Raw genomic sequence first — 27360 nt, 5'->3', positions numbered from 1 at the left:
CAGTTTAACGGAAATAAATGTTTGCTCAGCGTTAGAGAATGTCATTGTTCCAGAGCATGCCATGTATTTTGATTTTCCTTTTTCCTGGTGAAACTAATTTTATTTATCAAATTCAGCGCACCACTTTCAGGTTGGTAAAATTTATCAAAAGCAAGTTTGTTATTCATAAATGAATCTAACGTTTTATTGTTCGTTAAAAAAATCAACTTGTTGACTTTTGTTTTGCCGACAAATGTCAGTTTTCAGCAGGTCTGACGGGTGTCGGTTAGGTTCCTATCGCAACAATGGTGTTTGTGAGTTAATTTTGCAATACCGCAAGTCTGATTTCGTGGCGTCTCGGTTGAATGTTGGCAACGTTCCAAAAATGCAGTACAAGATGTATAATGGAAGCGCCTAGGTCGGTTGCTGTGTGACTTGGTTTCATACACTTGCCACTGACATTGATGCTTCAGCCAGCTGCCAGTACCGGCACTGAGAGATCTAGTCTCGAGAATTATTCAGTACTGCAAAGTGCTGACTTGTTTCTAAAAATATCACTCACGTCAAGGTGAATTTTTAGTTATTAGGCGGTCGATTTGTGCTGCTGCACATTTGTAGGGCAGTAGTTTGAATAATATGGTGTTGAGGAAAATGTCAAGTGCTTTCAGCAGTATACTGTCGAGACAACAAAGCGTTTGTTTTTTAGTTAAAATACCAAAATTGTTCTTAGTAAACCTACAGCGTATCTTCAGGTTGGAATCGGTTAAGAAACGAACTGTTAGGAAACTGTTCGTGCATTGTACAGATTAGCAAAGGGTTTTTCAAAGTCTTCGTTGAATCAGATGTAGTTTTCATCTGATCTTGCAGATTAGTATCCACAAAACATTCCTCAATTCATATTCCAGTGTTCTTAGAGCTGATCACTTTTTTCTGCCAAATAAAATGATCTAAACCTTTGATAAAATTTGCTATCTAAATCCTGACGTCGAAATTTGTATGATTCTATTGGGGAATATCAAAAGCAATGTCAATAAAAATCATTTTCATTAGCGAAATTCTTCGAAAACTACAACCAATACTTGTAACAAGCTGTCATACTCTGATGAAATATTTCACGCGCATCGTTTACGGTTATGCAACCGAATTTTCTGAAAATCCAACCAAACAACCTTCATCGCCCCTTTGGTAGAGCAGGAGTAAAAGCAAACAGCAAGCGTTATCAAAATAAAACGTCAAAACTTCCCCGGACGAACTTTCCCGGGATAGTATTTTTCCCATCCATCTTTAGTCGCGTAATGCCTCTGCACAGTATATAAACCGAATTTACAAGATTACAACAAAACTCAAGGTAATAAATTCTCAGAAAATTTGAATGGTGAAAATCAAACTATTTTCACTGCGATTGACGGATGACTTGACTTTTTTACGAATAATGAAAAAACCGAAGGAAGAGAGACTGAACGTTGCATGATAGTGAAATATTTCGCAGTCATGATAATATCTAATGTTTTTGGAGTATATTTTTCAATTTCATGCAGAAGCGTTGAAAAATATCAACCTTGACTAACAGTGATTTAATTTCGGAAATCAACCCTAATAAGTTGTAATTACAACAACCTTACCTTAACTCACTCGGTGTTGTAAAAAAAAATTGTTTTCATTAACTGCTATGAACCCTGTTTTCGCACAGTGAAACATAATAAATCGTGATCATCTCACTCTCCACTGCACTCCACTCTCAAAATGTGTAATTGTTCCACTCATTTAAGCACGAGAAGTAAGCAAACTATTTGGCACTCACACTCGCTGCAGCTAGTCTCGTGAGTAACACCGCTTACATTCATAATCCTAATAATGTTTATTCAAAAATAAAACTCAAATCTCATTGACATGTTCAAAAAACGACGACTCAACTCGTATCTTTGGATAAACACATGCAATCGAACAACAAAGCCATATAATTTTCGTCATTCCATCGAGTGACAATCGACGATCTTCGAATCGGTTCCGCATGAAAGAGGCAACCAATTTTGTTTGCATAGAGTGTACCTTATGGAAAGTACCAACGAATCTGTATCCAACACGAAAATCATCCGCCTCCACTCGACTCACGCCGAACAATCGCTTTTAAAGTTCTCTCTATACTCCGCCGGTATCGGATGGCTAACCGAAGGAATAAAAGAGCAAATTAAAATTAAAATAGCACTACGATCATTCAGTGAACCGACAATACGTACCGGCGGTGTGTACAGACGCCGAGGTTCATTTGCCGCTTGAATGACGCTCTGGAATCGGAAAAAGGAACGGAAGTAGCCAATAATTTGCCCGCGTATCGTGCATCAGCTTCCCGCCCCGAGGCTTCGGCGTGCTTGCCGGAGTGCATCGTCGCGCGGCGAAATCCGCTGTCAACTAACTCTGTTGTATGGGCCCTTTACAGGTAACTACGTGCGTGCACATAAATTACCCTTCATAGTCTGTTTGATCAGATGATCTTGCCTGCTGATCATCTGTTATTTCCATAGCTGAAGCATACACATATGATTCCTATGCACTAAAAACTCGCTAATGCAGTGGATAATTTTAAACTCACAGGGTCACTCACTAAACATTTGTGTCTCTATAAGCCAAAGTAAATAATAATATAATTTCGTTTTCTAAATTAAGCCATACAACTGAATGCAACCAGTTGCAGGAAAATCCGTGCGCTCTCGATAGTCTACTTCATGATATCGCGCCTCGGTTTGCCTTCAGTGATTTATCGACAATTGGTTGGCTGCCAGTTGCTGGAGAACATTAAGGTAGAGGCTAAAAATATATGCTACACAAAGTCAGTGCTTGAAACTGAAGGCAACCGTGTTAACTGCTTAGATGAAGATATTTCGATTTGAGGTAAAACATTAGGCAATAAAATGAGCTGCAGCGTTTGTTTACGAAACGTTTTGCTTCATTCTGTTAATTTAAAGAGGCTGATTTACCACGATTGGATTGATTGAGCGAAACGGTACTGTAATTATCCACGATAAGTAAAGTTAATAAGCTGTGCACAACATGCGGTTGGCAACCAGCGAAGTAATTGAAAACACAGCCAGGTTTCAAGTGATAAGCCTGGGATTATATTTAGCGTGCTAATAGCGAAAACAAATATCTCATTGATGAACGAGGCGGGTGCAGTTTTTCAACTGAAGATCATTCTAAATAACAAACGTTGTCCCATGTTTTCGTTTCTCGAGTGTGACACTCGCCTTCGCGACTCAGTTTACGAAACGCATGTTTACATGCATCTTATTAAAAAAAATATTTCCGTATTCGGACTGGAAGGCCAACAAGGTTGGCGGAATCAATATTTGGTGCTCATTAAAATAAACGTGTTCATTATCCGTTGACAAATTGTATAGAAATTATTTTTATCTAAAAAGCTTGTTACTCGCATATAAAATTTAGGCGTTACTTTGTCCGAAAACAAAAAAAAATATCGTGACGATGATCTCATGGTTTGTATACTTTAGGGCGGGCGCGAAGATGATGAAGATGCTAATGATAAATGCAGAACGTAGAACAGCTATCGTTTCCGCGTCTTACGTGCCTCGCCAGTACACAGAGACGCGTTCACAGATACTACTTTCGGTACGTTTCAACGGTTAATGGCAACACAACAAAATTAGTATACTCTAGCAGCGAATGATGAAACTGAAACATATTGGCACAGCACACGACCTCCTACAGAGCGTAGAAAATCTTAATGAATCCTCTCTCTCTGTGCCGTATGTGATGCTGGAGGTTTATCCTATACATTCAATAATCGGCATCAGATTCACCGGTCACCAGATGGTAATCATCGGTTAGCAACAAATCTGCTAATTTAAAAGTGGTTATTTAGAGATGTTTGTTTGTTATGAAAACTCATTTAAGATTTTGCTTCCATTATCATTATAGGTCAGTTTGTGTAAATCTTTCTCGTCGCTAAATCATGCAGCTTGGCCCAGCTTGACACATCAATGTTTGCTGCTCCGTTATTGGTTCGAATCAATAATGAATGAACTGGATTGGGCTGAGAGTGACCGGCCATTTGCTGAGCAGCCTGAAAATAAACCCATGCTTAAGTCCTATGAGTACCAAAAATGTCCTGTATCCAAGATTCGACCCCACGGCCATTTGCTCATCAAAGCGGGCTCTGTAACCTAACCAATCTATATACAACCGAAGTCAAATTTTCCGGGGTAATTTATGATGTGAAAACCCAGAGTTGAGAGCCCCAATTCTAACAAGCCAGTCGTCGTATTAGTGTCAGTTAGTGTCAGTAGGATCGTAGCGCTAGCCCCGCGATTGTCCTGTACACTTTAACAGTTGGCTGCGAAGTTTGCGTATTATAAATAGAAGGTCGAGTTCCGAACGGAATGTAGCACCAAGGCGTCGCTTAGATAGACGTCACGATTAAAATCCTCGCTACCGAGAAGTCACACCTTAACACATTTTAAGAAAAAAACTTCGATACCGTTTTGGAGATCACGAATGCAACCATTAGGTGTTTGACTGGTGCGAACGGAGAATGGTACCATTGAACCATTGAACCACATATTGCCGCATTACTTCAAGTTTTGAATGTAATTTTTATATCAGTAGATAATCCCTAACGGTTTTTCTACCTGCGCCTTATCCAATGGTTATAACGAAGGATGGTTTGGTTGAACCGAAAGTTAATACAATCATTGGAGACAAAGAATTTCCAGTTTTACTGGTACCTGATGAGCGTATCAATAAAACCGATTGCCGTAGACATAACGCCTTAGTGACAGCCAATAACCGTATGCATGAAATCATTTCATATACTATGACGGTTTCACATCAAGCGTCAGGACAGCAGGCGAATTTTCGGACGCGCTTGTGACGTTAGATGGTCTGAAGCAAGGTGACGGGCTCTCGAACTTGCTGTTCAACATAGCTTTGCCGGAAATACCGGTGTGCGAAGTCTCACATGCTTCTGGGCTTCGGGCACGACATTAATATAATTGGTGTTAACCGTAGAGCAGTTGAGGAGGCCTCTACGGATCGCAGTAGTGCGAGTTTTGGTCTCACCATGAACACTGCCAAAACGAAGTCCATGTTTGCTGGCAGAGAGGGATACTTTCGAAGTGGTCGACGAATTTATTTATCTCGGTACTCTCGTGACAGGTGACAACGAGGTGAGCCGCGAGGTGAAGAGCAGGATTGCGGCAGCGAATAGGGTTTATTACGTATTGCGTAGCCAGCTTAGGTCCCATAGCCTACAGACCCGTACGAAATTTGCGCTCTATAAAACTCCGATCCACCAGGACATGAATCGTGGAAGGAGGCCGATCGATCAGTGTTTAGGGTCTTCGAGCGTAGAATCCTGCGATTATTACTCAGAGGCAAACTAAAAAATGAGGTGTGGCGCAGGCGCACGAATCACGAGCTGTACGAAGTATACAAACAGCTGATGAAACACGAAGCATGAACGGCGGATGAGCGACCGGTAAAGATAATATTCGGCAGAGAACCGGATAGAGACCGACGACTTTGAGGCAGACCTCGCACGCGTTGATTGTGGGCTGTCGACGAGGATGCCAGAGCAGCGGGTGAAAGGGGAGACTGGAGAGGAGCAGCCCATGACCGAGTTTTTTGAAGTCGTATTCTGGATTCGGCATTAGATCGCAACGATCTGCCGCCATAAAAGTAAAGTAAGCTGGAGAACAGATGAGTGAAACAAGGAATCCATGTGATTTATAGCGTTTTAATGATTCTAAGCGAAAACGCCCTGTGATACCAAAAAATACCTATTCTAATGAGATTCTTGCCAGTTGTTCGATAAGCACTTTTCATCAGTATTCTCAATGAATCCCGCTTCAGTAATGAAGATAAATGACGCCATCTGCAATGTTCCAGTTGATTAAATCGATCTCAACTGCACTCCACTCAATATGGTACGCGACACCTTCTGATCGAAAACCGCAAGGACGCGTTGGACCTTTACAAGCATAGTCCATGTCTCATTGCCGTCAACTTGTTGTGGCGACGAATTCTTTTCGATCGGAGGGTGCTCGGGAGTCCAAAGTAGGCGCGGTTTCTAGTCATAACCAGTTGATGTATTTCTCTGTCGGTATCGTTGTTGGTGGTTACTAGTGAGCCCAGGCACACGAGCTCGATGACCATCCCGATTTCATCGCCACTAATCTGAACTCGAAGTGGGAGGTTGTCATTAGCTTCTCTTGAACCTCTTGCTTTTATGTAGGTAGGTACTTCGTTTTCCATGGATTAATGACCAATCGAATACCAGCCATTATGTACCATCGGCAAAGCCAAAAAGTAGGACGAACTTTTGCACTGTCGTGCCATTCTAGTTAATTCTCGCTCTTCTAATCACTTCTTCCAGAGCCATTATCTGGAAATTCGTACTCGTGCATAACCTGCCATCTGCTGATTTGAAATCCATGAATAGGTGAAGTGGGAGGCACGCTATATTCGCGGCATTTCTGCATAACTTGTCTAACCGCGGTTTTCTGATCCGTGGGGGTGGGGGCACTCACAAATCTCGCCTGGTAATACCGAACGAACTTGGAAACTTGGTCCTCTCCAGCAGATTTAATGTTTTTCACCCGGTTATTCTTCTCCTCTACCTCCAAGAGTTCAGGCTAGTCTCCTGCTCGTGCACCAAGATCAAATGCCATACCATCCTCGCACTCGCCTCGACTGCATCGCCATTCATATGCTCATCGAAGCGCTTTTTCAACCTATCGATCACTTTACACTCGTCTGCAAAGAGGTTGCCGTCCAAGCTCCTGCACATATCGACTTGCGGCATGTAGCTTTTGTAGAGCAACCAAAACTCAGTTCTCTGAACCCAAAAACTCCAACAAGAGGATCGGGATCTAAAGTCAGTGAAAAATCGTCTAGTTTGGTTCTGTTGGTCGGGAGATCTACAGGTGGTTTTGTGGATATTCTTGCAGAAAAAGAAGGTACTCCTGACTGCCATACTACGGAAATTCAGTGGTATGGCGTGACGGAAGACTGCGAAATTCACGCACCGCTGGCCGTTGACATGAGACGCGGTGTCCATGTCAGTCGTAGACCTGCTCCAGCTACATGAAGAATGCTTTCTCCTTGTCGTCGGTTCTCGTTCTATGTAAGCAGTGCTCTCTTGATTTTGCCAATCTGTTTGCAAAGGTTGCTCTTCAGTTATTTTTAGGGAACTTAAAATACTTAAAGAAATGGTTGATTCGTTGGATTGCGTATTTATCAAATTTAGACGAAACGTTAGTGTTTTGGAGTAATGTGATGATGCTTTATCTGGCCAAAACACATACCTGCCATTGACGTGATGTTTTTGAAGAAATGGAATCAATTTTTTTTTTAAACATTCGTTCTAGTACACCTATCGATTGACAGCCAAACCACTGAACATGAATCATGATTTAGACAAGAAGAACGAAATCCTTTGTTGTTTGTTTCTTTGGCTGGTCTTCTAGTACCTTCCTTGCGAATAATTGTAGAGGTTTGCAGGATATTATACACAGTCTAGACCGGAAGATTTCCGCTTTTAGAATAATTTAGCGTGAACTTTTTGCCGAGATTTTTGTGCAGTTCATGAAACTGTGCAATGCGCTTGCTTACTGCTTCTTGTTTCGACGCCATTTTGAACATCACCGAGCATACGTCAACAAAACCAAAACTACTGACATTAAGGTAAGGTAAGGTAAGGGAGCTTACGTAAACAAACTCTCAATTCTCTTCGAGTGTGTTTGCTGTTGACTAAGAGAACCTTAAATTTTAAATTTCAGTTACGAACGAATTTCAACACACAACGTTTTCAGTGATTGCGTTTTTTCAATAACGTACAATTTTAAGTCGAAGGGTAAATTAGGAATGATTAGGAGAAGTTCATCGGCCTATGAACGAAAACAGTTAATTTATGAATTTGCTATATGAACACAGTGCAACAAAAATTGACTTTTTTTCTGCCTTGCCATATATTTTTTGTGTATTTTGATGCGAAACCAAATATCCCCGAGTTTGAACATATTTCAACTTAAGGGACAACAACAGCGCCATTTTTAACTTTTGAATAATCGAAAATTTTTGATTTTTTTTAGACGTCATTTTGTTTCAAGACCAACTAAACAAAATTCTAAAAAAAAAACAGATCTTGAATTGGACAAAAACTGAGCTCAAAAAGGTGATTCTCCCAAACTGGTTTTGTCAAGGTTTTAGTATATTTCACAATGCGAAATAATATCGAGTATGTATGAGCATTAATGGTAATGCGCTAATATCTAAAAGTGGTAATCAAATTATATCTTATATTGAGTAAAAAAGTCTCAGAAATCGATTGGTAGGTGTATGATCTACGTAGAATGTCAGTAACATGTCGATTTTGCCCCGATTCCCCTACAATACTAAATTAGGTTTATCTCGACGTTCAAATAACTTAGTTGAAATCTGTTTAATGTAAAATCAAGAGTAAAAGCGATACTCAAAGATACAATAACAATTTGGCATCACATGATCCTTCCCTTTTTGCGGGGAGGGAGTTGCATTCTTAGCCAGGACCGGTCAAAACATAAAAATCTCGCTTCAGCTATGAGACAGAATCATCGCGTCTTCGATAAAGTCAAATTCGTTAATGTGTAACAAACTAAACTGAAGCTGAATTTTCTACACGCAGTCTTTTGTATCGATTTCAGAGTAGATTTTTGCCATAAGGGCGTGGCCACGCAGCTTAGCGAAAGACAAACAAACCAAAACACTTTTTTGAGTCAAAATATGTAGGCAGTGGAATTTATTTCGTCCATATTATTGTTATCTGTGCTCGGGAAGCAAGCCAATGACGAGGGAAATGTATGGGAGAGCTTGACGTTGGAACTTTTCACCGTTTTTCCACCATTAAGCAGTAAAGCAACAATGTTGAACATTGTATCAAACAATTGTTACACATTTTATCTATACACCGACATATAAATGACTAAGATGCATTAAGTCGTTCGCTTGCTATAATCGTTTGAAATCTGACGCAACATTTGCCAGTTTCATTTTAAATTTCACAAAGTGTAATCTAGTATAGAAAACAAAGACGTAGTCCTACGTCAAATAAAATATTTTCACATCGTGAAAGATTATCGAGAAAAAAAGTTGAAAATATATATCCAGGATGATAGAAAAACAAATATTTTATTTATTTTCCTGTTTTACGACTTACTGTAGACTTCCGTTGAATTTCCGTACCAAAATGCACAAAAATGACAATTTTAATAACTTTCACCTAAGACGTGGTAAAAGATTTTTCTCTGTAATTTTATGGTGAGGTTTGTTCTAATTATTATCAATTGACGCGGCTTCTGCGTGATTTCTTCTAGAATGTACCGATTTATTTTTGGACGTTATGAATTGACACGATTTTTACATTCGATTAATGTTTTACTACATGTTGAAACAACACGTTAGTGAACGAGTAACTTTGGACCATTTTTTTGCCAAATTCCTAAACCTGCAATAGAGTACATGTGTTACTTCACGCGTTCGAGCACTGTTTTTTACCGCGTTTACCAACGCGTTGCTACTTGATGTGGCGAAATTACGAAGTTTCCAGTAGCAAAAAAAAAAATGTGTATCGACAAATTACCATATTTAATCAATTTGGCAACTCGATTAGTCATAACATAGAAAACATTTTTATGTTGCCACTCAATGTCTCCTATTAATTTTTGCTTTTGTTTCCCCTTATGCTGAGAACCTCGCGTTTTGCTTGTCGTTTTTCGCGAGCGTCGCCCTTAGTCGGAGCCAAATACTGGGCACTCTTTGTCGGAGAGCGAATCGAACCAGGCAAACACAAGTTTGGGTGGGAGCACTCAGCAACCCGATGGCGACTCAGCAGCAGTAGTCGCACTCAGCTGCCAGCAGTAGTATCGTGACTGGCGTATCGTTCGCGTGCGCGTTCAATCGCAGCTGTGCTTCCGCGGTTGAATCGTGGATCGCTTCGCGCTGTTTGGAGTTTAATATTGCATTGAACCTTACTGCACACTATCCTCCCTACGGTCTCTGATCGGTACCGTGTGTCTGTGTGTTAGTGGCAGTGGGTCGAAAAGTTGTTGCTGCTGCTGCTGTTGTTGGTGTTTTTTTGTTGGCACTGTTGATGAAAACAGTATAACCCAGTGCAGCGGTTGGTTGTTTCACATGGTGTAGTATTATTTCGGTTCGGGAAATGATTATTATTTCTGTGCTACTATAATCGTGCGGCTTCCGAAGGAAATTTGTGTGAAGAAATTTTCCTCAAGGCAGTGTTGTAAAGGCGAATTCAGGGCAGTGTGTTACGTTTGTCGATACAGAATCAAGCAGGAAGATTAACCGCAAATCTTCACCTGGTCGTTTATCTGGATTATTCACTGCCGCCCTCCGTATCGTCCCTAGAGCAAGTGTAAACCGAATAGATAAAAAAATAGCTGTTAAACCACAGTGTGATGATAACTTGGAAGATAAGAGTTTTCTGCGGTAAAAGTGCTGATTTCTTAACGGAGCAGAGCTTATGAAATTTGCAAGACAAAATAGCGAACGAGCATGTGAATTGAGGAATTAGCGATTCTGGATGTGCAAATTTAGAAGATCGAGGTCAATAGCAGAAACTAATTTGAATAGTGTGATAAGGCTTTTTAAAAAAACACAAAAGATAGAGAAGAAAAACGTAATGATCGTGACCGGTTCGAAATTCTGGCACAGAAATGAAACCACTTTTTTGGAATTAGAATGATCCCTAGCGGAGGGAACATTCGTGTGGCAAACGGTACTGAGAATACGGAGAATGTCAACTTGAAACACTAAATTCAACGTCAAGAGGTTTGAACTTGAAGTAATGCTCTGTCACTAGTCAATTGTTGTGGGAACGACACATTGTTTTTTTTGCTGCTGCGAAACCCTTTCAGTTTTATTTATTCTAGCGAAGTAATGTTAACATGGAATATTATTGGGCGGAAGTGATCACTTTAAATCGGTTGGGAAGCAGAGAAATACGCTTGACAATTTTCTTTTATGTGCTTCTTTTTGGTTGTTGAGAAGTTTAACACTTTCAGCAGCTGCTTTTTATTTAACTTGAAATGTATAACTGGTCATCTGAATACATTCAACCACTGTTTTTGGAGACCAACAGTGACATTTCGGATACTAACACCACAGCGAGTACGCAGTCCGTAACGGGGCAACAGTCGCAACATTCGTTGATTTCATAGTGATAACGAAAATCAATCGGAACCCAAAAGTGGTGGTAGCTTCGTACAGCAGCGGGTGAAAATGGGGCTAATTGCGTTTCTAGAATAAACCCGGCTGTTCGCGTGACTGACGCGTTTGGCTGGAGTTGTTCGTTAGTTCGTTCGTTTGTGTCGTAACCGTAAGTTGGGGTGCACCAGACGAAAGAGTGACCAACGTTGCCGATCAAGATTTTGAGTCATGTTTGGTAACCGCCTGGTGCGGCAACGAAGAAGTTCGCACTCGTGTAAGAACGCGACTTTATAATAATCGTTTATTCAAGCAGCGTTTTATCATTAACCATTATTATAATTCACAGATTTACTGATTTACTATACGACGGTTGGGCGAGTAACAGTGTTACCGTGTTTTTATAATTCTCCACGGGGAAAACGTAATAAGACACTGAAGAGCCTAATCATAACAAAAAATTTATTGTGTTAGCGAATGAAAATAATTTAATCGTGCCAAGCTGCTAACAAGCTGAGCTATTCGTTACGGTGTCGATGTAAATTCCCCTTATCACTTAGTTTACACTGCCAATTTTCATATGTGGTTGTTCGTATAAATAAAATAGAGTGGCTACACGCGAGCTTTCGTGTTATCACCTGGTTCAGTGCTGTTGTGATCAGTTTACGATGCATTTAAAGTTTGATTTTGACGTTTGATTTAGTTCTGATGTCAAATGTACATCCATGATTCCCATTCAATGTCACGATCAATTGGAAGCATTGTTTTTCACCTTGGAGTGTAATTTCAACTTCGCGATGGCTTTGAAATGCGGCTCGTGTACCTTTTGTTTAATGCTACTTTCTGAGCTTTTGAAGATGTGTCATGTTTGGAGATTTGGTTGCAATGTTGGTCGATTTTACTCACGATACCTCAGTATTATTATAATTATACGTAATTCTTCTGACACTTATTCAACATATGTGAATTTAATTTTCAATTTTTATTTGCCATAAAGCCATACACCATGTCCTCGTGTCGATGCAATTAATGATCCAGGATGTGATGTTGTCTTTATGAGATTGCTACTTTACTTAAACGAAATTACGGCCTTTTTCTAGACACTGATCATTGGCATTTTTTCCACCAGTAATCAAAAATACGCAGCAGTTCTTGCATTTTTTAACAGCCGGACATTTTTTTGAAGACCACAACAATTTTTGAAAATATCAGCATTGAATAACTCACAACCTATAAAACAATAAAAATAGAAGCGATCCAAGATTACTCCCTTATGGAACACCAGTAATTGATCTGTTTTTTAATAATGTGTTTTGTGAGCATCTTCGAATATACCGAATGTACCTATTAGCTGCCAAAAATAGATTGTCCTTGAAAATCTATTGGTATAAACATTACTGCATAACAATTTAATGCATAATACAGATTTGTCTGTATATCTGGCGTCCTTACATGAGTGAGCTCGAAATTGTTATATTTTCCAATCCTCGGAACAATAGAACAAGTTTGTTGCTGCCTCCCTGTAAAAAACACCCGTCAACGTGAAAAATTGTTTGCATAACACACAGCACAACGGGCTGCGCGGCTTGTTGATTCTTCCAGTCAGTCATTGTTCGAGAGGGAAGAAACAGTTATATCATCAGTGCATCAATTGTTCCAGCCGAAACTATTCTTCCGGAACTATGTAGAGCGGCATGGTGGATGCATACCATACGGTTGTGGGTTCCGATTTGCAGTAAAGCCGGAGCCTGCGAGGGCCGATGCAGTTTTCCAACGGTTGATCGTGGTGGCAACGGCATCGATCTTGTAGGTGCATACATTAGTACGCGCACTATATGCTCTTTGTGATCATCTATATCTACATGAAAATGGTCGCTCCCAGCTTAGGTTGCATAATTTTTACGCGCCGTTTACCCAGCCAGAGCGTAAATCATAACGGAGGCTGCGGAGGCGGCGGCATACCAACCAACGCAGCTCGTAGAACTGCTTTTCGATTTACAATATGCCTTAAGCATGCGAAGTTGAACGTGTGTTCCGGAGGAATTGTTTTCTTTACTTTTTTCATGATAAACATGACCACAGTGAACACACCTGCTGTTTTGATTCTCGATGAAAACACATGCTCTAGGTTAGACTCAGTTCATTGTAATTTCGATAAAACCAGTGAATGATCTGGTAAAATATATGGTTCTACCACGCCAGGGTTTAAAGTTTATCATTAAACATGGTTTTTAGTAGAAACACTGTTTACGTCATACCTCGTAATAGACAAAAGTCAGTTCTTGGCTGCGACTCAACAGCACCGTAGAGACTATCCGACGCGTCACCAGTTAATTGGCAAAAATTTACGAGTAAAGTATTTAATGAATGTTGGCTTCAAATGTCGGACTAAATCAAATGAACGCAAGTTAAAAGTGTTCGTTTTTCAGTCTGCACACTTTGGGGTAAAGCTAAGCGGCGAAGCGGGTGAACATAATTGACCGACACCGGATAAACTCGTTAAGGCGTTGCGTTGATTGAAAGATGCAATTTACGGGCCGTGCAGTTTGTGGTCAACCTGCCTGGAAGGTTACAACAGTTAGACCATTAGTGCGTTTGTGGTCGTTGATTTTTAAGAGCAAACTTTAATGATGCTATGTTCCAAAAAGCACAAACGCTACGATCGGATTGAAGATGATGAAGGTGAACGTCGAACTCGTAGAAGCATTTCGTTAGAAGATCTTTGGGTTTGCTATTAACAGAATGAAAGTCAAGAATTAGTTTAATTACGGGGATTGCTTTGCAATTGTCTTGTTTAACCGTAAATCGTAGATTGCGGTAGTTTGTGTATAAAATTAGTTTAGTTGAAAAAAATAATAGTTGCAGATATCGTCGTGTCACAATTATTCCATTGAACCGAAACAACTTTTAAAGTTAATTTATTGTTGTTACCAAGGTATGTAAGCTCTATCCTGTTTTTTTTTTTCTTTAAATGTCTAAATAGATGTTAAATAGACTATGACGAATGAACAATATGAATCATATTTGAAGATCGGATATTGAAACTTTTCTCCTTTAAAGTGATGTTCGCATCGATACACTAACCGGAGTGAATCAAGAGTCAATCAATTTTTCGGGGATTTCAACGCAAAACAAAATGGGCTTTGCATTGTTGTTTGCTCGATTATGTTTTACTGTAATGCGATTTATTTGATTACACTGGTCGACTCAAAGTAGTTGCCCTAGAAAGATTATAGCTTTGTAAATATTCCTGTGAAATTTGGTCCCTCTAGATAGTGTAGAAATGCGTCAACTAACGTCAAAGAGTCGCATAGTAACTGCTCGCCGGGTTCGTTGCTTCAATGTTATATTTACGAGAAAGCTCGTTTAAGTCTTTAAAAAAATGTTGATGGCTAGGGGCACTTTTCCACTTTGAGGTTTAGAGTCACAACTGTGTTGACGAGTGTTATTCTTGCTAAAAAGTTCAATATTATTTTGATGCTATGCGGTTTGACGAAAATACGCGGTATTTTTCACACAACTTTTTTTTAAATTATTTTTACCCGATTTGGTAGGATTGTATTTTTTTACACAGTGTTTGTTGATGCACGTCAAGCTAAAAATGTACATAAAAACATTGCGTTAGGCCACTGTTGATTAGCAATACGTAACAACATTAATTCTGCAACCAATTTTTAATGTAAAACGTACTTAATATTGTAATGGTAGCTTAGTGGTCAATTCTCAAAATCAAAATACACTGGAATTCCTTCTCTTACTCATAAACACGATGATGGAAGGCGTATCAGAGCAAATCTGTGCCAATTATTCTGAAAACATGCGGTTTCGTAGCCGAAAGTTTACAGAGTCCGCTTTGACCGGCGGGCAGTCGGTGGTTCGAATCTTAGTAGAAATCAAGGCTATTCAATGTCAACGAAATTAAGCATGGGTTTATTATCAGGCTTCCCACTAACCTTTCTTTTACGTACCAATCATGGCTTGTTGTTTCATCTAGAGCAGCATTTCCATGAACTTTTCTTTAACTTTCGAAGCGCTTCAGGTGCCGTTTTCTTCGAAATGAGTTATTTGTCAAATTCGATCAGCATTTACTATTGGCGCCATCTGTTGATAAATAGCTAGAACTTAGTTGCGTGCCTAATATAATTTTCTAAAAGGATTTATGATGTATTTTAGCATAGGAGTATAAAGTATAAGTATAAAATATTGTAGCTCATAGACTTTTGTACAATAAAACTGTCATAAAATGAATTTTGGGAAACTGATAACGCCTCGTAAAAAATGTTGACCACAGAAAAAAATTTCGGCCAAAAAAGTTCTTAACAAACATCAAATTTTTAATCAAAAAAGAGTAAAATTTTTTTCTAATGTTTTTTTAGAAATTGAAAGTTAGAAAAGAACTTTTTTTCCTGCAATTTGATTCAAAAAAAATCTGGGAAATAGAGAAAGGTTCATTGGCTTCAAGTTGAAAATTACTAATCGCTGTGTTCTAATGCAGCAAAAGCACTGTTCTTGACTATAGTGTGACTCATGGGGTTCTTGGCTATAGTATCATATAAAATTGACATATCCATCCTTTACCTTCACTTTCATCGTCACGAATAAAAAGTTTTTGTTTTATTTATATTTTTTTTTTTAATTCAAAAGAGTCTTCGGCATTCATATTTCAGCCACAGAATTTCTACATTCATAACTCGTGACTTCTATACTGACCCATTTACTAAAAATATTACGGAGTATCGATGTGCTGCCAAGAATGCGTTAGTTTTGTCTTTCGTTTATGCTATCTAGTTTATTTTATTAGAAAAAACAGGGGATTAAATTTCTAATAAATAAGTCAGTTAACGGGACTGGAACCTTCTAGAATATGCATATGGGTCATTCCATATGAAGTGTACATGCCACTTCGTCACGACCATCATAGATTTTGCCCAGAGTTGGGGGATATATTTATCTAGTGTCACTTTGGAAAAATCCCAATTTTGGTGCAAGATAACGCATTTTTTTGTCAAAACCCCTTTTTTCTACGACGTAAGACGTAAGATGTCCGAAAAATATTGATAGGTGATTCTTGAAGAAAACAAAACAAGGAATCAAAAAAAAAACAATATTATTTTTGACGGGAAGTGTTGCCAAATAGATTATTTTTGTATTTTGAAACTAAATTTGCATTTTTTATTTTAAATTTGATAATTTCATCGTATTTCTCGGCAAATTTAATGTAAGAAACACTGATCACTTAGAGGTAACATGGGCTAATCTTGAGATATAACATTTTTAAGAAAATGGTTGTAAATTTCGTATTTTTTTTTAATTTATAAACGTAAGACGCCCGAAAAATACTGATAGGTGATTTTTAAAGAAAATAAACCTAAATTTATTATGAATTTGATAGCTTCATCGTATTACTCGGCAAATTTTATGTGAGAACACTCATCAGATTTAAAACTATTTTTGTAAAAATGTTATATCTTGAGATCGGTTCATATTACCTCTGGGTGATAAGTGTTTCTTACGTAAAAATTTCCGGGAAATACGATGAAATTCTCAAATTTAAAATAAAAATGGCCTCATTCACCGAAAAATGCGTTTTTAGTTTTTAAACACAAAAATATTATATCTGGCATCACTTTCGGTCAAACACAGTATTTTTTTTGTGAATTTCTTGCTTTGTTTTCGTCAAAATTCACCTATCAGTATTTTCAGACGTCTACGTATATAAATTGTAGGAAATAAAAGAAAGAGGTTATGACAAAAAAAAGCGTTATCTTGCAACAAAGAGGTGGTCCCATAGAGTCTAATCCACACTAAAATTGAGATTTTTCCAAAGTCACACTAGATGAATAATTCCCCTAACTTTTTAAAGTTTTTAAAACCGAAAAGCACTAAATAACTTTTTCTCATGTGATTTTAGAGGCCTACTATGTTCTAGATATTTTTTCATATTTAAAAAATACATCGTTCTGCCGAACATACCTTGGGCAAATTTTCAACTTTTTCATAGGGTTTAGGACATTTTAGATAAAAAAATGCACTTTTTTTTCAAATGAAAAATGAAAAATCGTTTCGATTCTGTACAGTTTTGAAGTAAAAACACGAAAAACCGCCGAAAAACCAAACAAAATAACTTTTTTCATCCACGCCTTTTAAGTCTTTAAGAGACTGCAAGAAACTAATGAAACTACCTGGGGAAGCTAGCACTAATCCTCATCTTTCGAGTGAAGAATGTTGTTTTCGCAGCTTTTAGAGAAATTTCATTTTGAAAAAGTGCATTTTTTTATCTAAAATGTCCTAAACCCTATAAAAAGTTGAAAATTTGCCCAAGGTATGTTCGGCAGAACGATGTATTTTTTAAATATGAAAAAATATCTAGAACATAGTAGGCCTCTAAAATCACATGAGAAAAGTTATTTAGTATTTTTCGGTATTTAGAAACTTAAAACTAAAACTACCTGTATGTGGTCGATTTTCAAGAGGTAGAACCAAAGTGTCTTAAGCAAAGTTTTTCTACATAAAATTGTCTACAGCTTTGCTGAAGACTTCGTTTCGATTTGATAAGTAAATAAAAAAAAAATTTTTTTTATCTCACTTTTAGGTGAATTAATCAAAAATTTATTCGCATCAAAAGATGCTCCTTAAGGTCTACAAAAACTTTGTCGAATACACTTTAGCGTTTCAACGGCATTTTCATACTCAAAATGCTGACGATCACGTTTTTCGCGTTTTAAACCACTGTGCAGCGCCCCAAAGCTCAAACTAGGAAAAAAGATTAGGCGGCATCCATAAATTACGTAACACTCATAGAGGGGAGGGGGGGAGGTGAGTTAAACGTTACGTAACGAAAAATCTCTGGCGAGATGGCGTTACGTTTCGTTACATATGGGGGTGGGGGTCCAAAAATCCGGTTTTTGCGTTACGTAATTTATGGATGTCGCCTAATAGGTTTTTAGCCATTTCTGTGAATTTTGGTACCCCTAGCCACCAACATTTTTTCAGAGATGAGTTTTTCTCGTAAACCTAACGTTAAAGCGACGAAACCGGCGAGCAATTACTTTGCGACACTCTCATGTGAATTGACACATTTCTACACTGGCTAGAGGCACCAAATTTCACAGAAATGGTTAAAAAGCTATAATCTTTCTAGGGCAGCTATTTCGAGCTTTAGGGCAGCATTATTTTGCGTAATTATTTTTTTCTACAGGTAAAACGTAATAACGGATTTACTTATTTTTTAAATTTTCTTCATTTTTTTTAATTTTTTCCACGTGGCAAACCTGCCCATACTTTTTCCTGATGTGGTCAGTACAACTCAAGTCGTCTTTGAAGTGGGTTTTACGCCTCGTTTAGGCAAATTTCTAAAAATTCGCGATTTTTCTACGTGGTTTTCAAATGTTTTATTTTCACTCGGATATGTGAATTACCGGGATTCTCACATTGATTTCAAATTTGATCATTTTGCACAGATTTGTCATAAAGTTAGGGATTGTTTTTATGCTTTTTTTCCTAAAAAGTTCACGAACACCTATTTTCCCAATTGTAGTTTTTTATACTTATATCCCCAAATTTGTTTGGATTTGGAAATTTGCGCGGATTTTTCCGAAAAATATCCGTTTTTAAACGTTATGTTTTGAAAATGTTTGTTTTTTATTTGCTTTATTCGCTTATGCTCACTTTTTTCTGGGTTTATTTTATTCCGCAGGAAGAATTATTTCCGCTCTTTAATTTTTGACATAGAACTATGTCTCTCAGGAAACTCGGCTACATTAGGGCGTAAAATGTAAATATAAAAACCTAAAAAGGAATAAACATGCCGAATTTCAAATGCTAATAAATCATCTATGCATCAGTACAAATGCAGAAAATTGTAATTTGCTTATTCGAGGTGTACAATACCACTGAAGTCTTTTTACGCGGTTTTTCACGCGTCTTTCTCACGCGGATTTCGGAATTTCCTTGTTTTTTTTACGCGCATTTCGGAATTTTTCATGAATTCCGGAAATTTACGTGGATTTCGGAGAAAAGTAGTCTTTTACACGGCATGTTTTAATGGTTTTTCGTATTCGAATCGTTTTTAAGAGTGTCAGATGAGTTTTTTTAATCCAATTACTGAACATTCACTGATTTGATCCTGTTTTTTATACTTTTTCTTGATTTTTAGCTCGATTCGCATATGGAATAACACTGCTATTGATTCTTTTTTGAATGTATTTAGCAGAAATTAGCGTTTTTAGAGTTTTTTACGCGAATTTCAGAATTTACTCGTTTATTTTATTCGGATTTTGAAATTTATGTGTTTTCTTTTGCGGATTTCGGAATTCACTCGGTTTTTTATGCCGATCTCGGAATTCACGCGGTTTTTACGCGCTACGTCTTCTTGCGTAAAAAAGACTTGTGTACTATTGAAACATTGTCAAGTCTTGTTGAAACGTCTGATGTTCGTTTCTCTAGCACAGTCTATATAATTATATACCTAGTAAGCCGGGAATGCCCTCTTCGGGCTATATGAGAGTCTGCTTTTGTTCAGACCGATCAGTTTACTAGTGGATGGCCACTAGGAGGGTCCTAACTAACCACGCTTAAAAATTTTTGCCGGTTCTCGGTAATTTATCGCCGAGAACGGCACCACTGAGTGCTCGGTCAAAAAAATAATGACAGCTGCATATTTTTTCGAAAATCTCGGTTCACCTAACTGAAATTTAGGCCCAAAATATCCGAAATAGCAGTAATTTTTTTCTAACAGAGTACTCAGTGGTGCCGTTCTCGGGAATAAATTACCGGGACCCGATGAAAAAATTTAAGTGCGCAGCATCGTGTAGTAGCATTAGCGGCAAAAAAAATTAAGCATACGTCATGAAAAACTTTTAACAAGTGTAGTTTAAAGCAATTTTCGAAGTTTCTATGGGTTCATTCTGCGCGCAATTTAAAATTTACATGATTACCTTGCACGGATTTTGGGATTGATTACGCGGCACGTACTCCCTGTAGCGACTCCAGTGTTTATTTCTGGTAATAATTCACACAACTGGAGATTGGAGAGTTATTAAAGAATAGAGTAGCTATATGCAGAACACACATTTATAACAACAATCTATCACTTATTACTTCTTCAAGAACATTTTTTATGTTGTATATATCTTAAAACAATCTGTTTATTAAGCAAAAAATGCCGCACTTTACGCCTTGCGCATTTGCTGTTCACATATTGCACCATATTAATTATGAAGAAGTCTCCCCAGCTGAGCAATTTCACAAAAAATCTCACCGAAAAAAATCAATTAAAACCCAAAAAAAAAAGGGCAACAAATTCAATCGACCATTTTAGATTTGGCTGAAACTTTGCATAGAATTTTCTATAGGCAAAAGATGCCATTTTGTGCTATTGGTTTATTTTTTTGGAACACGACTCATTTTTGAGAAGCTATTGAAAAATTCTATTTTGGGAAGGTATTGATGATTACAAATATTTTTAGGGCCAAAACGGTTCGTTTGATCGATGTGGCGTCTTCGGCAAAGTTTTAGATAATAATTTTATCTTTCCGAGAAAAAATTCATTACAAGAAAAAACTGTTTATTTTTTTTAAAGTTAAAAGAAAAATTTAAAATTTATTATTTAAAAAAGCTCATTTCTTAAAAAAATTTTTTTTAATAAAAATTGCAAAAGATTACATTCATTACAAACATTCTCTGTACTGCCTTACTGTAGTGATTCAGTGCCTCTGCCCAATAAAAAGACCGTTGTTTAATAGATAATTCTAAACAAAGGTTTTATTTACTAAAGAAAGCGCGCACAGTAATGTTAGCTTACTATTGCTGCTCATTCATTCTGCGCAAGCTGCGTAGCGAATTTTTTTTTGTTAGACGAATGGTAAAAAATGAGGTTTCTGGTCACTTTTTATTTACACTCAGTGATTATACCATGAGTAAAATTAACTCTGCTTTTCTGTCTCTCTTAGAGATACCTGTATTACAGGGTGAATGTTGACTGTTGCCCTCCGCCTACAAGTAACTAATAAAAATTACTTAATGAGCAGTTTCAGCAATAAATCGGCATGCCGACCGCCGCCGCTCTGGTGCAATTCCCCTCACGGAAAGTAATTTAATTATTTTTCGATTACTTTATAATCGTGTTAACGGTTCATTGATGTTCTAAGAATCGCTGCAACAACAGAAAGCTGGGTGGGCGCGAGAAAACCTTAATAGGGTGCTGAATAATCTACAGCGCCTTTTTCTTTCCGTCTCTGACAGAAGTTTGCGAAGTGTTTTTTTTTTCTCGTGGGTAGCTTTCCACTTCGTTCTTTTTTATTGCTGGCTCTAAGAAAAATGGTGTTACAGTATAGATTACAACCCCGACCGATAGGTTAGAGTGTTTTTTAGAGGCTGCCGGCAGTCTACCATCAGAAGCCGTGTTTTTTTTTCTCCGGGCCATTTTTTCTAGATCACCGTTTCTGTCGATCTGCTTCGCCTTGACTGACTGACTGACTGACTGTCTGTATGAATCTTTTCGGTACGTCTGATGAAGTCGACTTATCATGCCTCGCAAGTACACAGAGCAAAGCAATACTTCCAATCCGCTATTTTGCCACCGCGCGTCTCGCGGTAAAACGACCCAATGCTTTTCATATAGCTGGCGGCGAAGTTAGTGGTTATTGCTCCGAAATGTGTATCAGGTGGAGCGCCTACAGACAAAAATGGAACGAAACACATCGGCCAAGCTTGGATTATGATCGCGAACGATCACACGGTCGAAATTTGTTGATCAATGAGACATTGCATTACGGTATCAAAGCCGGGAGAAAAACATAAGCTTCTAGCGTGGTTTGAGGTGGGGAAAACCTTTCGAAAGGGAAAAATTAAAACGTTCATATGCAGCAGAGCAGCACGAATCGCCGGTAGCCTGTAATATATAAAACAATCTATCTTTGCGGCACGGCCGCGTCGTAGGCTTGTTGAGCCAATCGACTTTTCCGTTGCACGGCCTATTTACCGGAGACTGAAAATTTAAACGAAGAAAATTGCTGCTCGTCGAAGTAAAATGATGTCCAAAATGAGAGTGAATGTGGGTCGAAACAATGAGCCGGAAGGAATAAATATGTTGGATACTCCAATGGTGAGTGACCTGACTTCAGGTGTGAGATACGCATGTGCCGTCGTGTTTTGCTTCGAAAGAAAATCGAGGTCTCTTATCAACTTGTCAGGGTAACCACTATCGGAAATTGGAGAATTTATCACATTCATGAATTTTTTGCTTTCATAACACACAAAAAGTTATTCTCGGATGGCAAGCAACACAGTTTACTTCAGTCGGTTTCCACTTTTGTGTTCCTTTTCGACTTGTACGTCAATTTAGCTAATAAAAAGAAATTAGCTTCAATAAAAACTCGTCTCTGTGGTTGACTGTTAGGTCATACTTGTAAATCGCCTGAGTGATACAGTTTTTTTTTAGGTATCCGTGGATAAACAGCTGATTATCTGAAGTCCCTTGCTGATATGAACTGGTATGGCTGGCTGGCATGACGTCAACTTTCCTAATAATACAATCGTCAATGTTGTTCGGCATTGGGCGAGGCTGCCGCTTTGAATTGTCACACGCAAGAAGTGCTCGCGCGCCCATCAGACTGTGCACAGATATTCGATATGGTTATGTGCACTAAACTATGTGGCTGTTGGTGCATGCGCGCTCATTTACCTGCTGTAAACTTGTAACCATAAACATCTTCCCTAGCGGAAAATTCTACTCGAGTGGGTCGATTACGCCAGACCGGCGAGCCGCGGTGCGGCGACGTGCAAAATTTATGTATTGTTACTTAACGGGCTGAGGAGGCGTTCGGATGGAGAATGGTGTCGGCCGTACATTGAACGCTTCCATAGATGTGTAGGTTTCGAATTGAGTAATTGAAGGCAATTGGATAAGTTGGAGCGTGGTCTCAGGTTGGATGGAGGGGGGAGGCAGGATCTTGCTCGATTTGGCAAATTGTGCAAATGGCGCTCGTTTAAGGGTCTGGAGCAAACCCATCAAACTTGACCTTCTCAACAAAGTCGTGAAGATGTGGGTTCAACTGTGGGATTTTAAATTGCTAACGTTCCACCATTGAAGATTTATCACAGCTGGCAGAATTGCTCTAAGCACTCAATTACTGTGAACGTGTCTAAAGTGAGTTATCGTTTGGCACGGAGTAATACCGAGACCTGCGGCTCTGTTTAATTGCAATTATAAAGTCTTTACCAGGCCGATAGATACATCTTTCTGTCTTTCTAATGAAAAGGTACAGCAAATCCTTCGAAAACCGAAGTTTTGAATAAGGTTCAAAATACCCGATCCAGCATGTATTTCACTTACTTTTATCAAAAGTTGTTAAACCTCCACAACCTTAGTGCCAAATGAAAGGTCTAGTTATTCGCTATAATAAAATTTTCAGTTTGATGCATAAATTTTTAAGAATCTCTATTATCTCTGAGATTTCATAACTGATTCGAACAGAATAATGAAAGAATAATGAAATGTCAAATGAAAGATTTGTTCTCTAAACCACAACTGATAAATTTTGAATATCCCGTAGCCGAAGTTTTATAGTATACTTAAGTTTGGACATTTTTGCACGAGATGTGGGCAATCCGTTGCGAACCAGATTCGGGATGAATGTCAATAACACAATCAGAAACAGCCTAAGGCATTTAACCTCGTAAAATATCACGAATCGATGGTTATGCGAAGGTGGAAAACATGGACATTCAATTTGAACTAACTTGGGAATCTCGTGATATTATGATCGGAGTTTCCGATGTAGATCAATTTATCAATTTACACAACAAAGAGATTTCACCAGAAATAGAGCAGCCATTTTCGATTTTTTTTAAACTGGTTGAAACTGTTGAAAATGGTTGCAAAGGTGTTTCTATAGGTTCAACGTTTCATTTTGTGCATTCATATTCTTCCCAATTGTCGACTAATTTCTTTAAAAAATGCTGTTGATTACATATATTTTCAGAAGCAAAACGATCTGTTTGATCGGTGACATCTTCGACAAAGTTTTAAATAAAGGCTCTGTCTTTCGGAAAAAAATAGCCCGTAAATTTTTTTTTGTCAAAATACATCTGATCAGGCAAATGCTCCGATTCGCTTCAAAATAAATAGAATGACTTGTTTTAGGTCGAAACTAAAAAATCCAAAGTCTTAGGTCAAGCGAATAACTCCCAGCCAACTGCGGGACCCTTCAGTTTCCCATTTTTTTTACATAACATCATTTGTTTTGAAAAAACATCATATCTGCGAGGCCATAAACGTTATAGACAATGTTAGACACTATTTTCTAGGGTTTCAGAATTTCCAATCGAGTGGCATCATCAGTATGAACAGTTTAAAGAATAATCATGTTCAATGATATTTTTTTTCTATCAGACGAGAGCCGTAGTGGCTCGTAATGTATCAAGAAGTTGTCGCCATGTTGCTCGGTTTTTGGCTGTGTTTCGCCAGTTTCCCAGGTGTCTCATCACCCGCAAGTCTCCTTCGATCTCCATCGTGCACACTGTACGATTTCACAAAGTTGTCGTCCGGCATCCTTACGACGTGACCGGCCCACCGCAACCTATTGACTTTCGCTAGGTGTGCAATGGAATTCTCTCCAAGCAGCGCGTGCAGCTCGTCCGTCAGCCGTCTGTACTCCTCCGTAGATAGTCCGTAGCACCTTCCGTTCGAAAACTCCAAGAACGTTAAGGTCCTCCGCGAGAAGCATTGTTGTCTCGATTCCGTAGAGGACTAGCGGTCTTATCATGGTTTTGTACAGCGTCAATTTCGAGCGTCGTCGCACTCGACTCGCTCGAAGTTTCTTCAGAAGTGAAAAGTGGGTACGTCTCTGGATCTCTTTGCTGGTGTTATTGTCTACCCTAAATATACGAACTCGTCGATCACCTCAAGCTCATCGCCGTCTACAGAGACTTGACTTGGGAGGCTGATGTTGTTCTCCTTGGAGCCTCTCGCTCGAATGTAATTCGTTTTCGACGCATTTATTCGCAGTCCGATTCGTACGGCTTCGGCTTTCAGTCGGGCGTAAGTTTCCTCCGCCATCGCAAAGTTACATGTTATGATGCCAAAGTCATCCGCGAAGCCCGTGAGCTGAACACACCTTGTGAGAATCTTGCTCCTCGCGTCGACGCCAGCCCTCCGGATCACACCTTCAAGGGCGATGTTAAACAGTAAATAGTAAAGTCAATCACCTTGTCTTAACCCTCTGCGCAATTCAAAGGGGCTCGAAAGTATCCCCGAAACACGCACGTAGCACATCACTTGTGCCATGGTAGCCTTGATCAGTCGAGTCAGTTGATCCGGGAATCCGTTGTCGTGCAAGATTTGCCATAGCTGTTATCGACCGACTGTATCATAGGATGCCGTGAAGTCGATGAAAATGTGATGTGTGGGCACGTTGTACTAGCGACAATTCTGTAAGATCTGTCGGATTGAGAAGATCTGGTCCGTGGGGGGCACGGGCTCCCAATAAGCCCGCTTGGTACTGTCCCATGAACCTCCTGGTGATAGACGATGGAACAGGATCTGTGAGATTATTTTGCAGGCGGCATCGATTAGCGAGATACCGCGGTAGTTGCGACACTCCAGCTTGTCGCCATTCTTGTATATGGGACAGACGACTCCCTCCATCTTCTCGTCTGGCGGCAGTTTTTCCTTCTCTCAAATCCTGGAAATGACCCATTGCAGCGCTCTAATCAGCGCCTCTTTCTCATGTTTAAAAAACTCGCTCGACAGTCCGTCTTTGCTTTATTGTTCTTCAGCTTCCCAATCTCACAAAGAACTTCATGGAAATCGGGGGCTGGTACTCGGTCATCTGCTGCTGGTGCTCCTAGGTCAGTTCCTGCTGCGCTTCTGTTTGCTGTATCGCCATTCATGTGTCCATCGAAGTACTCCTACCACCTATCGACCACCTCGCTAGCATCCGTAAGAAGGTTCCCAGTCGCGGCGTTGCACATGTCGGTTTGCGGCACATTGCCCCTGCGAGACTGGTTTACCTTCTCATAGAACTTCCGCCTATCACTGGCACGCTACAGCTGCTCCAGCTCCTCATGTTCACGATCCTCTTGCTGGCGCTTCTTTCGTCTGAGAAGCGTGGACATGTGTTTCCGTGCCAGTTTGTAATTGGCTTTGTTCTCTCTCGTCGACCTGTCCAGGTATATCGCCCAGGACCGGTTCTTCTCATTCACCGCTGCCTCGTATTCCCCGTCATACCAGTCATTTCTGCCACTCGGTGCTTCCACTCTTAGTGTCGCCGTTGCGGTCTCCCCAAAAGCTGTGCGTATTCTACACCAGCCGTCCTCGAGAGGCGATGCTCCAAGCCCCTCCGGGTAGCCGTGCGTGCGTATTCCTTCATAGTTTGGGGGTCCCGGAGCTGCTTGATGAGGAACCAATATCCGCACCACATTTCGTGCATACGTTTGTAACGTCTGAGAAGAACCGGCAATCGATGGTCAATTGGTTTGCTGTACGTTGGTCAGGTGATTTTCAGGTGGTTTTGTGGATGTCCTTTCGGGAAAAGAAGGAACTGCCAGTCCTCGGAAAGCTGCGAAGTTGACGCATTGCTGGCCGTTTTTGATGTCTCTACCAAGCAGCTATCTTAGAGGTTCTCCAGCTGTGTATAGAAGGCTTCTTTCTCTACATTCGTCTTCATTCGTGAGAGCAGTGCACATTGAGGATAGTGTAGTTGTAGAACCGGCCTTTTATTCTCAACAAATACAACCTGTCGCTGAACGCCTGCCACTTGGTCACGCGACTCTACATCCTGCCCTGCACTATGAAGCCGGTATTCAGCTCATTGTTTGTGTCGCCGCTCTGATAGTCTTGTGCCCTGCGGCCACAAATTATCCGTACCTTCTCTCCTTTCCGGCAAAGCTCCTGGAGCGCAACGATGTCGAAGTGGCGGGGCTCTAGCTGATCCAGCAGAATCCGGTCGCCACCCGGGACGTTTGGCGATCTATAGTTCCATGTACCGAGCTACCAATCGTCGTCCTTATTTCGTCGCCTAGGTCGTTGCTGATTGGTCCGGTCTGTATTCAATTCTTGATTGTTCGTAGTATTTCAATATTTCGGCACGCTTTCTTACTAAGGGCTGCGGATGCTTAGTCTCGCGGCTGCCGTCTTGGGTGTAGCTGGCGAGACACCCCATTTCA

General features: G+C 39.5%; 1 protein-coding gene across 17 annotated transcripts in view; it reads left to right on the top strand.

Moving 5' to 3' along the window:
* Nucleotides 1-27360, top strand: part of LOC129720724 (rab11 family-interacting protein 4B) — a 189692-nt gene that overhangs the window by 105395 nt on the left and 56937 nt on the right. The window contains exon 1 of one of the 17 annotated variants that reach the window (XM_055672361.1): nucleotides 9884-10147. The exons of 11 other annotated variants lie outside the window; for them this stretch is intronic. The gene's annotated coding sequence lies outside the window, so the exon portion shown is untranslated. Of the gene's footprint in view, nucleotides 1-9883; nucleotides 10594-27360 lie in introns of those variants that run through there. 5 more of the 17 variants (XM_055672364.1, XM_055672362.1, XM_055672359.1 and 2 more) reach the window with 5 other exon arrangements.

This window comes from Wyeomyia smithii, chromosome 2 (assembly GCF_029784165.1).
Source record: "Wyeomyia smithii strain HCP4-BCI-WySm-NY-G18 chromosome 2, ASM2978416v1, whole genome shotgun sequence".
NCBI classification, from domain to species: Eukaryota; Metazoa; Arthropoda; class Insecta; order Diptera; family Culicidae; genus Wyeomyia; species Wyeomyia smithii.
Note: the sequence above shows the minus strand (reverse complement) of the source record. Positions and strands in the feature narration are given on the sequence as shown.